Source organism: Durio zibethinus, chromosome 21 (genome assembly GCF_047325235.1).
Source record: "Durio zibethinus cultivar Kanyao isolate XHJ-2024 chromosome 21, ASM4732523v1, whole genome shotgun sequence".
In the NCBI taxonomy this organism is placed as follows: domain Eukaryota; kingdom Viridiplantae; phylum Streptophyta; class Magnoliopsida; order Malvales; family Malvaceae; genus Durio; species Durio zibethinus.
Genome location: NC_143182.1, coordinates 21,293,207 through 21,308,725, shown reverse-complemented (window position 1 = coordinate 21,308,725; position 15,519 = coordinate 21,293,207). Strand labels below are relative to the sequence as shown.

At 30.6% G+C, this 15,519-nt stretch overlaps 2 pseudogenes; both read left to right on the top strand.

The window, feature by feature from the left end:
* The first annotated feature begins 1,286 nt into the window (after window positions 1-1,286).
* LOC149512983 (non-specific lipid-transfer protein 2 pseudogene) lies at window positions 1,287-1,840 on the top strand (annotated as a pseudogene).
* Window positions 1,841-9,909: 8,069 nt separating this feature from the next.
* On the top strand, window positions 9,910-10,706 carry LOC149512982 (non-specific lipid-transfer protein 2 pseudogene; annotated as a pseudogene).
* Window positions 10,707-15,519: the final 4,813 nt, after the last annotated feature.

The following is a 15,519-nucleotide window of genomic DNA, read 5'->3' as shown; positions in this document are numbered from 1 at the left end:
AAAGGTGTGAGTATATTTAAAAGTAAAAGGATGAATAGAGGGAATGGAAATATAGAAAGAAAATGAATTGTGAATTTGGTTTGTATGAAAGAAAAGTGAGAAAACAAAATAGGAAAGGTGTTAAATTTTCACACTTATTCACAAATAGAAATCATTCTAAATCAAAAAGAAAAGAAGAGAGAAAATAGGAAAGGTGTGAGTATATGTTGTATATTTAAAAGATTGCCTATAATATTAAGATTTTTTACTTTTTATCTTAACTTATAAAAGGTTATAATAGTAAACTAATATAATTTTTATGTTCTTTCCTTTCATTTTTCATTAATTCTACCAAACAATGGATACAAATAAAATACATTTTATTTATTTATTTTATTTTGCCAATGAAGCACAATACATATCAATGGAAAGGAAAAAAATGTTTTTCATCTTTCTACTTTTCTTCTCTTCCAATTTTTATCTTTCTATTTTCTATCTGGCCTTGAAGTTTTTACAATCTTAACCTAACTTTCAATAACAAAGAAGGGACTTTGAAGGAAAAATCAACGGGTGAACTAATATTGATTAAAGATAATACTAATTTAATAAGAAGAAGAAGAAGAAAAAAAAGAAAAGTAGGTCAATGATAAAAAGCAAAAAAAAGAAAAATCTTTTGGGCTAAAGTCCAAATTTATCCCAATATTTTTATGTAAAAGTTAGGATAATGGAACAAAATTACTTAAAAAGAATATGCAATAATAAACCTACACATTTAATTTGGGTCAAATATTTAAAGTTAACAGATAACAAAAACACTATCTGGTAAGAAAGCAAAGAAAGATTCTAAAGATATTTCACAAAATTTTCATCTATAGTTATTTTAAAATTGAATCAAAATTAAGATAAAGTATTACATAAGTTATTCCTATTATGATAAATTATTACATAGGTTACTCCTAGCAAGTCAGCTATATGCTTAACCAATAATATTACTCCATGTCAACATTTGTTTTAATTTGAAAAATTAATTTATTAATTATATTATATTATAATAATCATAAATGGTATGCTTCAATTGGAAGTACAGCAGAGCTATACCAAAATTTTTCTACATTAAATGTAAGCGTAAAATCCAATTGTGCAAAGGTGGTATTTGCAGATCTACCTTCTTCAATTCCCCAAAGGACCTTTTAGGCCACCAAAAGACTTGACTCATTGACTCGTGAGTCATGAAAGTTTGACACCGTCAATCATGGGCTAAAGAAACAACAATAATTACCATCCCAACTCCTATAAATTGTGTCGCAGCTCATGCCCAAAATGCTCCAAATACAAATCAACTTTATTATTTTTTGTCACAAGTGTTAGCATTTTGTGTGTGAAAAATATGAATAGGTTTTCCTTTGTTTCCTTCTGTGCAGTGGCGCTGGTAGTGCTCCTATTTTCAGGTGAAACTCGCACGGCGGAAGCAGTGACATGTGACGCCTCGCAGCTCAGCCCCTGCTTGGCAGCGATCACGTCTTCAAAGCCTCCATCAGCCACTTGTTGCAGCAAGCTGAAGGAGCAGCAGCCATGCTTTTGTGGGTACCTTAAGAACCCAACTCTTAAACAGTTTGTCGACAATCCCGACTCCAAAAGGGTTGCTAGCACTTGTGGAGTTGCGTATCCTAAATGTTAAAAGTTTGCTTGATTAAGTATCTATTGGCAGCATAGGATTTTCTTGCTGTCAAGTACTGATCTGAATAAATGAATACTGATGGGATGTGATGAAATAAAATTAAGATAACTATATATATATTCTACTTGTTTAAGGATGAAGAAAGTGGTACATGTGCTGTGATGAATTATGATTGATGTTTCTTGTGGAAAGATGGCTCATCTTTTCTTATTTTTTTTCATCTTTGATTTGAGATGAAATCTCAAACAACAACAATTTGTCATGATATAAGGATTTTTTTTTTAGTACAAATGATAGGAGGATAAAAAATTAAACAACGTTTTAGTTAAGGTTAAGGGGAAGATTAAGGTAATTTAAGGTTCGATAATTCGTTAATCATACTTATATACATTTTCATACATACAAGAAAAATCGTAATTTAAAAATAAAAAAAAGATTTAAGACGGAAGTGAGCAACTTGATGAAAACAGTAGGTTGGATCAACCATCGTCTAGTCAAAGGCTAGAAACAAAAATCTAATAAACTAAAACTAAGGCCAATTGCTACAGTCCAATTTAAGGACTACTTTGCATTATTTAACATTCCAATTTACGGTATACATTGCGTAAGCTTTGCATGAAAATATATAATTGATTATTCCTATTGTATATATATATATATATATATATATTGGAAAATTTTCTTTTTTTTTTAATTATTTAACTTTATTTTTAGATATGTTGAAAGTGTTGCATACGACAGTTCAAAATCTCCATACTTTTCAATAATTTCATTGTATCTTACGAGATTTCTCCATTAAATTTAGTTTACAAAGGAAACAAAGGGAAATCATTATTAATTTCTTTTAGGGTGTACTGGGTATAATGGAAGAGTAAAAGGATGAATAGAGTGACTGGAAATGTAGAAAGAAAATGAATTTGAATGTGGTTTGTGTGAAAGAAAAGTGAGAAAAAATAACAGGAAAGATGTCAATTTTTCACATATTCACAAATACAAATCATTCTAAATCAAAAAAAAAAAAAAAAAGAAGAGAGAAAATGAGAAAAATGTGAGAATGTGTTGTACATTTAAAAAGATTGTCTATAATATAATTTTTATATTTTTACTTTTCATTTTTCATTAATTCTACCAAGCAATGGATAGAAAGAAAATACATTTTTTTTTATTTTTTATTTTTCCAAATCAGCACAATACACACCGATGGGAAGAAAAAAAATGTTTTTCACTTTTCTACTTTTCCTCTCTCCCAATTTTTATCTTTTAATTTTTTATGTGGCCTTGATGTATTTACAATCTTAACCTAATTTTCAATAATAAAGAAGGAAGCTTTAAGGAAAAAGCAAAGGGTGATCTAATACTGATTAAAAATAATACTAATTTAAGAAGGAAAAAAAAGAAAAGAAAAGCAGGTCAATGATAAGAAAGAAAGCAGGTCAATTATAAAAAGCAAAAAAAAAAAAAAAAAACTTTGCGCTATATGCCAAATTTATCCCAATATTTTTATGTAAAAGTTAGGATGATGGAACAAAATTATTACTTAAAAATATGCAATAATTAACCTGCATTGATACCACAAACAGTATTTAATAAGGAAGCAAAGAAAGATTCTAAAGATATTTCACAAAAATTTCATCCTTGATTATTTTAAAATTGAATCAAAATTAAGATAAATTATTATATAAATCCTTCCTACAAAGTCAGCTGTATGCTTATCCAATAATATTACTCCATGTCAACATTTGTTCTTCCACATCAGACTATAAAGAAAAAGACTATTTCTAACACTTTTAACATAGAAACCTCAAAAAAGAAAAAGACCCAAAGCCAATTTTTAAACTAAACAATCTATCAAATTTTTTTAGCCATTAGGTAACCATAGTTTTACTATGTAGTAAATATTAAAAAAAAAAAAATTAAAGGTATCGATCCACATTTAAAATTAAGATCACAATCAACATTTTTACTGCTGAAGGTCAAAATTGATTCATTTTATCTTGTGGTAAACTCTGAAGGTTAAAATGATAAAAACAAATCAATTAGTGAAATTTTCTGCCATTTTTTCTCTTTCTCTTTGCAATATATCATTTCGGAAAGTTCAGCTTTTAAACAGTAGGGTTTCGTCTAGAGGCAAAGTCAAGGACGAATGAGCAATTTTAGGACATTTACACGTGCATTAATTTTCATTTCCCTGATCGGCAACTATAACATTAGAATCAATATTATCAGGTTCATAAAGGTCCAATTCATTGAATAATAGTCCACTCTTCCATTATTAGGAAACTTAGAATAATCTGAACTGAGATAAAGTTATTTGACCTAGGGAATTAAATACTTATGTTTCACATGATATTTTCTTTTCATCTTTTGCAAAAGTAGGAGACCAAGTTTCCTGCCTTGAACAAGAAAGTCTGGGCACTTGTGTTGTTATACTCAAAGACCTGGGACCAACAGAATACTTGTTCTGTTAATAATAAGTGATTTGAGAATTGTAAGTATATTGTTGGCGATATTTACTCAAAACTAAAAAGATTTGATAAAAAATTTGTTTGAAATTTTTTAATAAATTAATTACATATTACTTGAATGACAAAAAAAAAAATTGTAAATAAATATAGTAATGGATCGAATCAAGAAAGATTTTTGCTTGCTTCAACTCCAACTCGACTCTTAAAGAATTTTATGTGATTTGACCCGATATATATTTGTATAATCCAATTCAGACTTGCATTAAATTTGAAATTAATTTAATGATTTTAATTTATTATATACATAAAAAATATTTTTAAAATAAATTATATATTAATTATATATAAGTATAATATTTTTATTAAATTAATATTGTAGACACTTAATTTGATTCAGGTCTAGATTAATTGGATTTGGTCCAAATAGGACAAAATGACTCATTTTATTTTTAGTTTTATTATCTTTATTTTTTTATTATTTATATATATATATTTTATGTCTAATAATATATATTTTTATTAGTTATCCATTAATATTATTTTTTATTATTTATTTATTAATGTATATTTTTTATACTTATCTATTATTATTATTTTTATTTATCTATCAATATTTTTTTATATTTATCGATTAATGTATATATTATTATTTTTATTATTATTATTATTATTATTTTGGTTGGTTTATCCGGTCTAAATTCTATTTTGATAGATATAATTTTTGGTTTTAGAAGGAGGTTTTGCTATCAATAAGGGGATTGAAAGAGTTTGGATTGGATTCAAAGAATGAATCCTAATCCCAGAAGAAATTGAAATTGATCAGAAACTCTTTTGATCAATTTCTATAAATAGGTGCTGGAACATACACGAAAAGGAGACACAGAGAAAACAGAAGCTAAAAAGGTTCTGGTGCGTTAGATACAGCTTTAGGAATATGTGGGATTTTTTTTAGAATTTTTGAAAAATTTTCAAAATCTGACGAAATTTTTTGGCAAACCTTGAATTTTTCGACGAGTTTTCTAGCCAACTTTGAAGTTTTTACCATTATTTTCCAGAATCTGATGGAAATTCAACCGGATTCTAGGTTGTGTTCTTTGGGTAGAGAGAATGAGGAGAAAACAGAAGGGAAGAGAGAGAAGGGAGAAGACGGGCGCATCTGAAGAAAAAACTCATTATTTACCTTTTATACCTGCGCAAAACAATGTCGTTTTAGTGTTAGTACGTTACCAGGATCTGCGTGTTTTTGTTTGGGCTGACCCAACCACCAGATTGTGACCTGATTCATTAACTCGTGTGCTAATCGATCCCTAGAGCTGAGCTGAGCCGAGCCGACATCTCCGAGCCGCGTCTTCGAGCCGCTTTTTTTGTCTTGAGTCGAGCTATTTCCCAGTCGAGTCAAGCAGTTCCAAAGGTTTTTTTTTTCTTTCTTATTTATTATTATTATTATTTATTGGTTATATTAGAATTATTTAGTATTTCTTATTTTATTTTATTTTATTTTATTTTTTGATTTTCTTTAAACAAAATTCCAAAAAAAAAATATTTTTGAGGAAAAGTTGAAAGTATCAATTTTCATTGAAAATAAGTTTTCTAAAAAAATATTTTTGAGAAAAAGTTAAAAATATCAGTTTTCCTTGAAAATAAGTTTTCTAAAAAATATTTTTGAGAAAAAGTTAAAAGTATCAATTTTTTTTGAAATTAAAGTTTCAGAAAAATATTTTGAAAAAAAGTTAAAAGTATCAATTTTTCTTGTACAAAAACATGAATTTTTGAAGAGAAAAAGATTTATATCTAAAGCTGAATTATTTTTTGTCATTTTATTTCTTTTTTTTTTTTTGAATTTTCTTTAATATTAAATAATCTGACAATAGAGCCTCAGCAAGTGAAATAGTAGTTTCATTGCATACTCTTGAGGTGAGAGAATTTTCTCAATTTTCTGCTAAAAGTATTAAAGTCAATTGAGAATAATTTTCAATAATTAATTACTTGGTAAATTTTTAAGGCTTATTGGATAACACAAAATTAAGTTGGTACCATCTTTCGATGGGTGTTGTAAGGGTGCTATAACCTTTCTCACACGTAATCGTACTCTCGAACCTTATTCTGATTAGTAGACCTGAACCTATTCTTTTAGGGACCCTTAGGTTTAAGTGTTTCTTAAAAGGATAAATTTCTTAGGTGGTCAATCGCACCTAGATAAAAAAGATTGGTGGTGACTCTTTAAGTCAATGTCTAGCGACAGATCCCCGGATCTAGACGTTATGACAGTTTGGCTGCTTCATTGGGGAATGAAGCCGAGAGTTAGGCCAGCAAATAAATTTGTGTTATCCAAAATCCTAATAAAATTGAACCTTTTTGTATAGATTTGTTTTATTATTCACTCATTTACTTTATTAATTATGTCATTCATATGTATATGCATAACATGAGCTTTATACCTGAGCTCTGTCCCTCTAGGATGGAGTAAAGTACCTAATGCTTTCGTGACGTTTAATGCCTCCGTAGTGGCTAACGAAATACTCCCACTCAAATTGAATCTTTTTCGCTTGTAGCCTATAATAGGTGAGGATTATGGTGCCTTACTAGTCTGTGAAGGACAATGATGTAAGGAGCAATTTGGGAACCTTTAGACTTTAACCTCAAACCACATATAGTGAACACTAAGAGTGCCTAACCTATAGATAGAGCCATCACCCTTCCCTTTTAGAATTGACTAAAAGTATAGGATTCTTTCCTCTTATTCTATGTGATGGTTTAATTTACTTAGTTATTTATTTATTCCTTTTTTTGCGCGTACTAACCTTTTCTCTCATTCTTTTGCATTGGTTCATGCTCATATCATAAAGTTGCATAAAGAACATTTGCTTAAAAGACGGTCTTCAACAAAAGTTTTTCATGGACTCCACAGAACGATTAGTGTGCTCTTCATTTGTATAAGCTCCTTGTGAGCTACCCAATGAAGTAAAAATCCAGTCAGAAAAGATGCAACTAAAGATGAGGGATTATTTACCAATCGACTATGATTTTACACTGTCTCAAAAAATATCTATCCTCTTCAAATAAAATAATCTAGAAGAATTAGTTGATATATGGAAGAAGATGAGCCCAATTAGACAAGAGAAGTTTTTCCTTGATCGTTATTGTGTATCAATTCTAAATATTATATTAACTCTACATGTAGACTGTAGGCAATTGTTGAAAAATCAAAGTCTAGGAAAAAGAAAACAAAGTCCTTTTATCTTAAAAATGTAGAAACAAGACATTCTAGCAAGATAAGAAAAGTTGTTATTCATTTCACTTATTTCTTTCATTTATGTGTTGTTATTATATGAACTATTCCAATCAACCACCTAGGTCAATGTTGAGAGTTTAAGAAGAGGAACAAGTCAAGGAAAATCATGGCCATACCAAAAAAGGATGAGGTTATACAACAATTTGGACATCGAAATATCTGTATTTAATATAATTATTTTTTTGTTTATCTTGTTAGATATTCTCTAAGAAGATTGTGATAATTTTACTAGTTCCTTAAGCTTAGTTTTTTTTTGAAAAGTGAATATTTCACTTATAATTATTTTATTAATTTTACAATTATGTAATTATAATAAATACAAAATTATATAAGAATTCACCATTCATACATGTAAGTTTTATATAAAATTTTGATGAAAATCACTTAATTTTAAAAATTAATTAATTAATTATATTATATTACAAAAATCATAAATGGTATGCTTCAATTGGAAGTACAGCGGGGCTATAACAAAATTTTTCTACATTAAATGTAAGCATAAAATTGTTGGGCTAAAAGCTTTCAATCCAATCACACCAGCGGAAGCGAAATCAAACAATAAATCAAACACACAAGAGACAATAATTTAACGTGGTTCAATCCAACTGACCTACATCCACGGATGAGAAACAAGATCCACTAGTTGTAGAGAATTACAAACATACATCATATCATCAACCTCACTCAATAATCAATACTCATAAGACACTTTCAATCTCCTCTAGTCCTATGAAGTATTCTCAACCCAAACAAACACAAACTCAAACCCTTGTGCACTATTTCAACATAACCAAACACATACCCATATGTTTCCATACATCATACCTATGTGGACCCTCTCAATCTCCTCTAGTCCACTCACAAACAAACATACACACCCATAAGACGTAGAGCCCCAATACTCCTATGGGGTGTCTATCCCACAAAACCCTACAACTCTCTTACATCTTTTTCTCATACCTAACCCTGTAGAGACTTCACCTATTTATAACCATACAAACTTGCCCATTAAGAATCCCTCTCCTCTTAGAATTCTTCTCTTGTAAGTCAAACTTGCCTATTAAGAATCTCTTTCCTTTTAAAATTCTTCTCTTGCAAGTCAAACTTACATACTAAAAATCCTCTTTCTCTTGGAATTCTTCTTTTGCAAGTCTTTTTATCCATCAAGCAATATCTAAAAAATCACAAACAAATCTCTAACAAATCCTAAACAAATCTCTTATGGGATTTGAGTCATTATTCCCAACAATCTTCACCTTGACTCAAATTCCATCAATCATCTGTCTTCATGCTAGACATGCTTGGTTCCACCTACAATGGAAATCTCACAATCATCTTCTCTTCTCTTCTCTTGTGTCTTCACGTTTCATACAAACTAATCCTCAAAACTTGAACTCGAACTCTTCTCTTGAATCGAGCTCCTCTAAGCTTACTTCTTCTCATATCTCAAACCAAGCTCTTCCCATATCTCGAACTGTCAATTCTTCCCATGTCTCGAACCATCAGCTCTTCCCACATCTCGAACATTTGACTCTTCTCACGTTTCAAACCTTCAGCTCTGATACCACTTATTGGGGAACACCACAGCTCTGATACCATTTATTGGAAATCACCATAGCTCTGATACCATTTGTTGGAGAACACCACAGCTCTGATACCATTTGTTGGGCTAAAAGCCTCCAATCCAATCACACTAGCGGAAGTGAAATCAAACAATAAATCAAACACACAAGAGACAACAATTTAACGTGGTTCAATCCAATTGACCTATATCTACGGATGAGAAACAAGATCCACTAGTTGTAGAGAATTACAAACATACATCATATCATCAATCTCACTCAATAATCAATACTTATAAGATACTCTCAATCTCCTCTAGTCCTATGAAGTATTCTCAACCCAAACAAACACAAACTCAAACCCTTGTGCACTATTTCAACATAACCAAACACATACCCATATGTTTCCATACATCATACCTATGTGGACCCTCTCAATCTCTTCTAGTCCACTCACAAACAAACATACACACCTATAAGACGTAAAGCCTCAATACTCCTATGGGGTGTCTATCTCACAAAACCTTACAACTCTCTTACATTTTTTTCTCATACCTAACCCTGTAAAGACTTCACCTATTTATAACCATACAAACTTGCCCATTAAGAATCCCTCTCCTCTTAGAATTCTTCTCCTGTAAGTCAAACTTGCCTATTAAGAATCTCTTTCCTTTTAAAATTCTTCTCTTGCAAGTCAAACTTACCTACTAAAAATCTTCTTTCTCTTGGAATTCTTCTTTTGTAAGTCTTTTTGTCCATCAAGCAATATCTGACAAATCACAAACAAATCTCTAACAAATCCCAAACAAATCTCTTATGGGCTTTGAGTCATTATTCCCAACAAAAATCCCGTCGTGCAATGGTGGGATGTGCAAATCTACCTTCTTCAATTCCCCCAAGGACCCGCATTTTTCAAGTTTAGGCCAGCAAAAGACTTGACTTATTGACACCGTCAATCATGGGCTAAAGAAACAACAATAATAACAATCCCAACTCCTATAAAATGTGTCGCAGCTCATACCCACAAATGCACCAAATACAAATCAACTTTATTATTTTTTGTCACAAGTGTTAGCATTTTGTGTGTGAAAAATATGAATAGGTTTTCCTTTGTTTCCTTCTATGCAGCGGCACTGGTAGTGCTCCTATTTTCAGGTGAAACTCATACGGCGGAAGCAGTGACATGTGAGGCCCCGCAGCTCAGCCCCTGCTTGGCAGCGATCACGTCTTCAAAGCCTCCATCAGCCACTTGTTGTAGCAAGCTGAAGGAGCAGTAGCCATGCTTTTGTGGGTACCTTAAGAACCCAACTCTTAAACAATTTGTCGACAATCCCAACTCCAAAAGGGTTGCTAGCACTTGTGGAGTTGCATATCCTAAATGTTAAAGAGTTTGCTTGATTAAAATATCTATTGGCAGCATAGGATTTTCTTGCTGTCAAGAACTGATCTGAATATATAAATGAATAATGATGAGATGTGATGAGATAAAATTAAGGTAATTATATATTTTACTTGTTGAACGTGGAAGAAAACAGTGACTTTTAGTATTTTCATGTGCTGTGATGAATATTAGTTAATGTTTCTTGTGGAAATATGGCTCATTTTTTCTTATTTTTTTTTCTTTGTTTTCTTTTTCATCTTTGATTTTAGATGAAATCTCAAACAATAACAATTTGTCATGATTCAAGGACATTTTTTTAGAACAAATGATGCAAGAATAAAAAACTAAACCACGTTTTAATTAAGGTTAAGTAGAAGATTAAGAAAATTTAAGGTTCTAATATCTCATTAATCATACTTATATACTTTTTTATGCATACAAGAGATATCATAATTTAAGGATAAAAAAAGTTTGGAGGCAGATACGAGCAACTCGATGAAAACATTACATTGGATCAACTATCATCTAGTCAACGACGAGAGATAAAAAGCTAATCAACTAAAGCTAAGGCTAATTGCTACATCCAATTTAAAGACTACTTTGCATTATTTAACATTCCAATTTAGGGCATATATTATGTATGATTTGCATTTAAATATATAATTAATGATTTCTATTTTATATATATTTTGCAAAATTTTCTTCTTTTTTTTATTATTTAACTTTATATGTAGGCATGTTGAAAGTGTTGCATGTGACAGCTCAAAATCTCCACACTTTCAATAATTTCATTGATCTTATGAAAATTCTCCTTTAAATTTAGTATACACAGGAAACAAAGAGAAATCATTATTAATTTCTTTTAGGGTGTGCTTGGTATAATGGAAAAGTAAAAGAATGAATAGAGGCAATGGAAATGTAGAAAGAAATGAAATTTTGAATGTTTTTTTGTTTGAAAGAAAAGTGAGAAAAAAATAGGAAAGATGTCAAATTTTCACACACAAATACAAATCACTCTAAATCAAAAAGAAAAAAAAGAGAGAAAATGGGAAAGGTGTGAGTATATTTAAAAGTAAAAGGATGAATAGAGGGAATGAAAATATAGAGAGAAAATGAATTGTGAATGTGGTTTGTATGAAATATCGTAACGATTTTGTGTCCGTCCGCCGAATTTGAAAACAAAATAAAAAATAACGGAGTCGCCATCAATCTTTTTTCGCTAGGTGTGATTGACTACCTATTAAAACATATCCTTTTAATGAAATCTTAAAATTAATTAAAATTTATTAAAAAGATAATTTTACGGTCTGCGAAACAGTCTGAGTTCGGAAGTCAGTTACGTGTGGGGAAGGATTAGCACCCGCACAACGCCCGTTAAAAATGGTACCAATTAACAACGTGTTATCCTTTGATTTTGATAAAAAATAATCTTATTTTCAGTATTCGAAAAATAATTTCCTTGATTTTTTATTTATTAAAAAAAATTATTCTCAGGAAAAATAAATCAAAACCTTTTTATTGAAATAATTATTAAAATGTTCCAGTATGTTGGTAATATTAAAAGAACTCTTTCTCACCTAGAGATTTCTTAAAGCATCTCTACTCGGAATACTTTTAAAATCTCAACTTTGGAGGCTCGAATTTATTTTTCGTAAGAAAATGTCATGTTAAAAAAAGTTTATTCTCGAGAAAAAATAAATTAAAACCTTTTTATTGAAATAATTCTTAAAATGTTTCAGTATGTTGGTAACATTAAAAGAACTCTTTCTCACCTAAAGATTTCTTAAACCATCTCTACTCGGAATACTTTTAGAATCTCAACTTTGGGAGGTCTAAATTTACTTTTCGTAAAAAATTATGTCATGTATGTAATGCAAATAATAACATGTTGATGCACACATCTTTTTCGAAAATTTTATTAATTGTTTTATTAATTTTTTTAATTAAAATTAAAATTTTGAAGAAAAAAGAATTTAATTATATTGAAGATTTTCTATAAATATTTCAATACGCTCGTAATATTTTACAAAAAATTTTCTCACCTAGAGATTTCTTAAAGCATCTCTACTCGGAATGCTTTTAGAATCTCATCATTGGATTAAATTTCTTTCCTTTCTATTTTTATTACATATATTTTTAATATATTAATCAATTTTTATTTATTATTATAAAAAAAGAAATTTTTATTTAAAAAAATTGAAGAAAAATGAAAATTTTATTATATTGAAGATTTTTTATAAATATTCCAATAAACTGGTAATATTTTACAAAAAATCTTCTCACCTAGAGGTTTTGTAGGCATCACTACTCGGAATACCTTTAAATCTCATCATCGGATAAAAATTTCTTTTTCCTACATTTTTATTAGTTTATTATTATTATTAAATTTATTTTTATATTATTGTTTTTAAAGTTTATTTTAAAAATTAACATAATTACATAAAAAAACCACAATCTCATCATTTAATCTAACAAATATAATTATTTTAATATGCATAAATATTAATAAAATAATATATAAAAAATAAGAAAAATTTAAAAAAAAATATTTTTACCTGAATTGGACCGATCAACGGTCCGGTCAACGTATGGTTTGGTTCGGTGGTTCGGTCTGACGATTCGGCTCGATCTGGCAACAGTTCAAGCGCAGTCCGGTTCGGTCTGGGCGATCTGTTTCTGTTCAGATGGACCGGTCAGGGGCTGATGGAGAAGCGGGTCGTCGGGTCGGGTGCACGGACCCCGGGTCGGGTGCGCGGACCCCGGGTCGTGGGTTGATGCGCGGATCCTTCTTGGTCTAAACGACGTCATTTTGGGCATTTAATGAAACGACGTCGTTTTGGTTCTGACGGTTTATATAAAAGTTAAAAAAAAATTTTCATTCATTTCATTTGGTTTTCGTAAAAAAAATTCCTCTTTTTTTTTTCTCTTTTTCAGCCGACCTGGGACTGGTGGCCGTCCGTCACGACGGCCACCGTCGACGCTGTCGAAAAATTCCAAAAATCTCTCACAAACTCATCTCGACCCCCTGAACACAGATCCGACCTCCTTTTCACCAAAAAAAGTCTCAAAATCCCTAGATCTGCTGGAGAAGTTTCAGTGAAACTATATATTTTTGTGTTCTGACTCTTTTTTTTTTTAAATTGACTCTTTTTTTTTCTTCGTGCAGAAAGCTCGGTACTGGGTTGCTCCCTATGGGGAGGACTGTGTATATTTTTTTTGTGTGTTTTTTAATTTTTTTTTTTGCAACGTCTCTCCCTTTCTCCTATTCTTTTTTTTTTTTGCTAGGAGCTCTATTTTTAGAGCTCTGTATGTTTGGGGGGAAGGGCATGGGGCTCGGCACGGGTGTAAGCACGAGCCCCATGTCTCTTTTATTAGTTTTGGCTATATCTGGTAGTTTGTCAATGGGAGGATTAATCTGAGGGGTGAAGGGTAAGGTCTAGTGATTAGAAAGATGGGGTGTAGGGTTTGGTGGGTCTGGTGGCAGAGGTGGTGGCAGTGGTGTCGGGGATGGTACCACTACCATCCTTGATTTTTTTTGTTCTGTTTTATTTTTTTTTGTATTTCATATTTTTTTGTATTTCATATTTTTTTATTGTATTTCATATTTTATACGTACTTTGTATTTCTTTTGGACAAATTGATGTCCACAGCTGCCCTTTTTTACATATTACTGGTAATCAGTAATAGGGCAAAGACAGAGACAACAATTTTGTCCAGAATCCAAATGATTTTTCTTATTGAAAATGCTCCTCTCACTTGAGGCTCGACACTTTCAAAAATGTAAAATCTGAAAAAGCTCATCTCAGTAGAGGCTCAACAATTTTAAAATCTCATTTGGAAAGGGCTCCTCTCAATAGAGGCTTAACAACTTTAAATAATTTTAAAATCTAAAAAAGCTCCTCTCAGCAGAGGCTCAACGACTTTAAAATCTCATTTGAAAAGGGCTCATCTCAGCAGAGGCTCAACAACTTTAAAATCTTGAAAAAAGCTCATCTCAGTAGAGGCTCAATGACTTTAAAATCTCATTTGAAAATGGCTTCTCTCAACAGAGGCTCAACAATTTTAAAATCTTGAAAAAAGCTCCTTTCAGCAGAGGCTCAACGACTTTAAAATCTCATTTGAAAAAGCTCCTCTCAGCAGAGGTTCAACAATTTTAAAAATCTTATCTTGGAAAAGCTCCTCTCAGCAGAGACTCAACAACTTTAAAAAATCTCATTTGAAAAAGCTCCTCTCAGTAGAGGCTCAACAACTTTAAAATCTCATTTGAAAAATATCCTCTCAGTAGAGGCTCAACAACTTTAAAAGTCTCATCTTGGAAAAGCTCCTTTTAACAGAGGCTCAATAACTTTAAAAATCTCATTTGAAAAAGCTCATCTCAGTAGAGGCTCAACAACTTTAAAATCTCATATGAAAAAGGCTCCTCTCAGTAGAGGCTCAACAACTTTAAAATCTCATCTGAAAAAGCTCCTCTCAGCAGAGGCTTAACAATTTTAAAATTTTATCTTAGAAAAGGCTCCTCTCAACAGAGGCTCAACAACTTTAAAATTTCATTTTCTCTCAAAACTGAGTTCTTTTCTTTTAGCATGTAAATTCTTCTCTTTTGAAATCTTTTATTCGATCAGGAAATGGAAAGTCTCCCTCCTTATTAAAACTGTTCATGGATGCATTACTGAGTGTTCTAAATGCAATGCATGTAATGCAATCAAAATTATTCATTATAGTAAAAAAGTTCTCAAAATCTCTCACTTTGTCTTCTTTTATCAGAATTTTTGTACGACCAATCTGTTCTTAACATTTGACCACAATATTTTACTGCTTCAAAAGTCTCCAACATCAATGTCCTGTCATATTTTTCTCATCCTTTTTCATTTACCTTTGTCAACTTTTAAAAAGTAATGCTAAGATCTTTCATGTTTGTTTTTCTTTTCATCATTTTAAGTTCAAGACCAATAAAATGCAATCACACATTTCTTCTATTCATATGGTGGACAAAAATGAGAATAAAGGAATGGATAGGTGTTATTTCCAAAAAAAAGAAAGCATATTTTATTAGACTGGTAACAAGTACATGGTAAAGTATTTGAGTTGAAAGGTGCCCAAATGATGATCATAAGATAATCATGAACAGAATATTCTCAGATTTTTTTTCTAAAACTAAATTA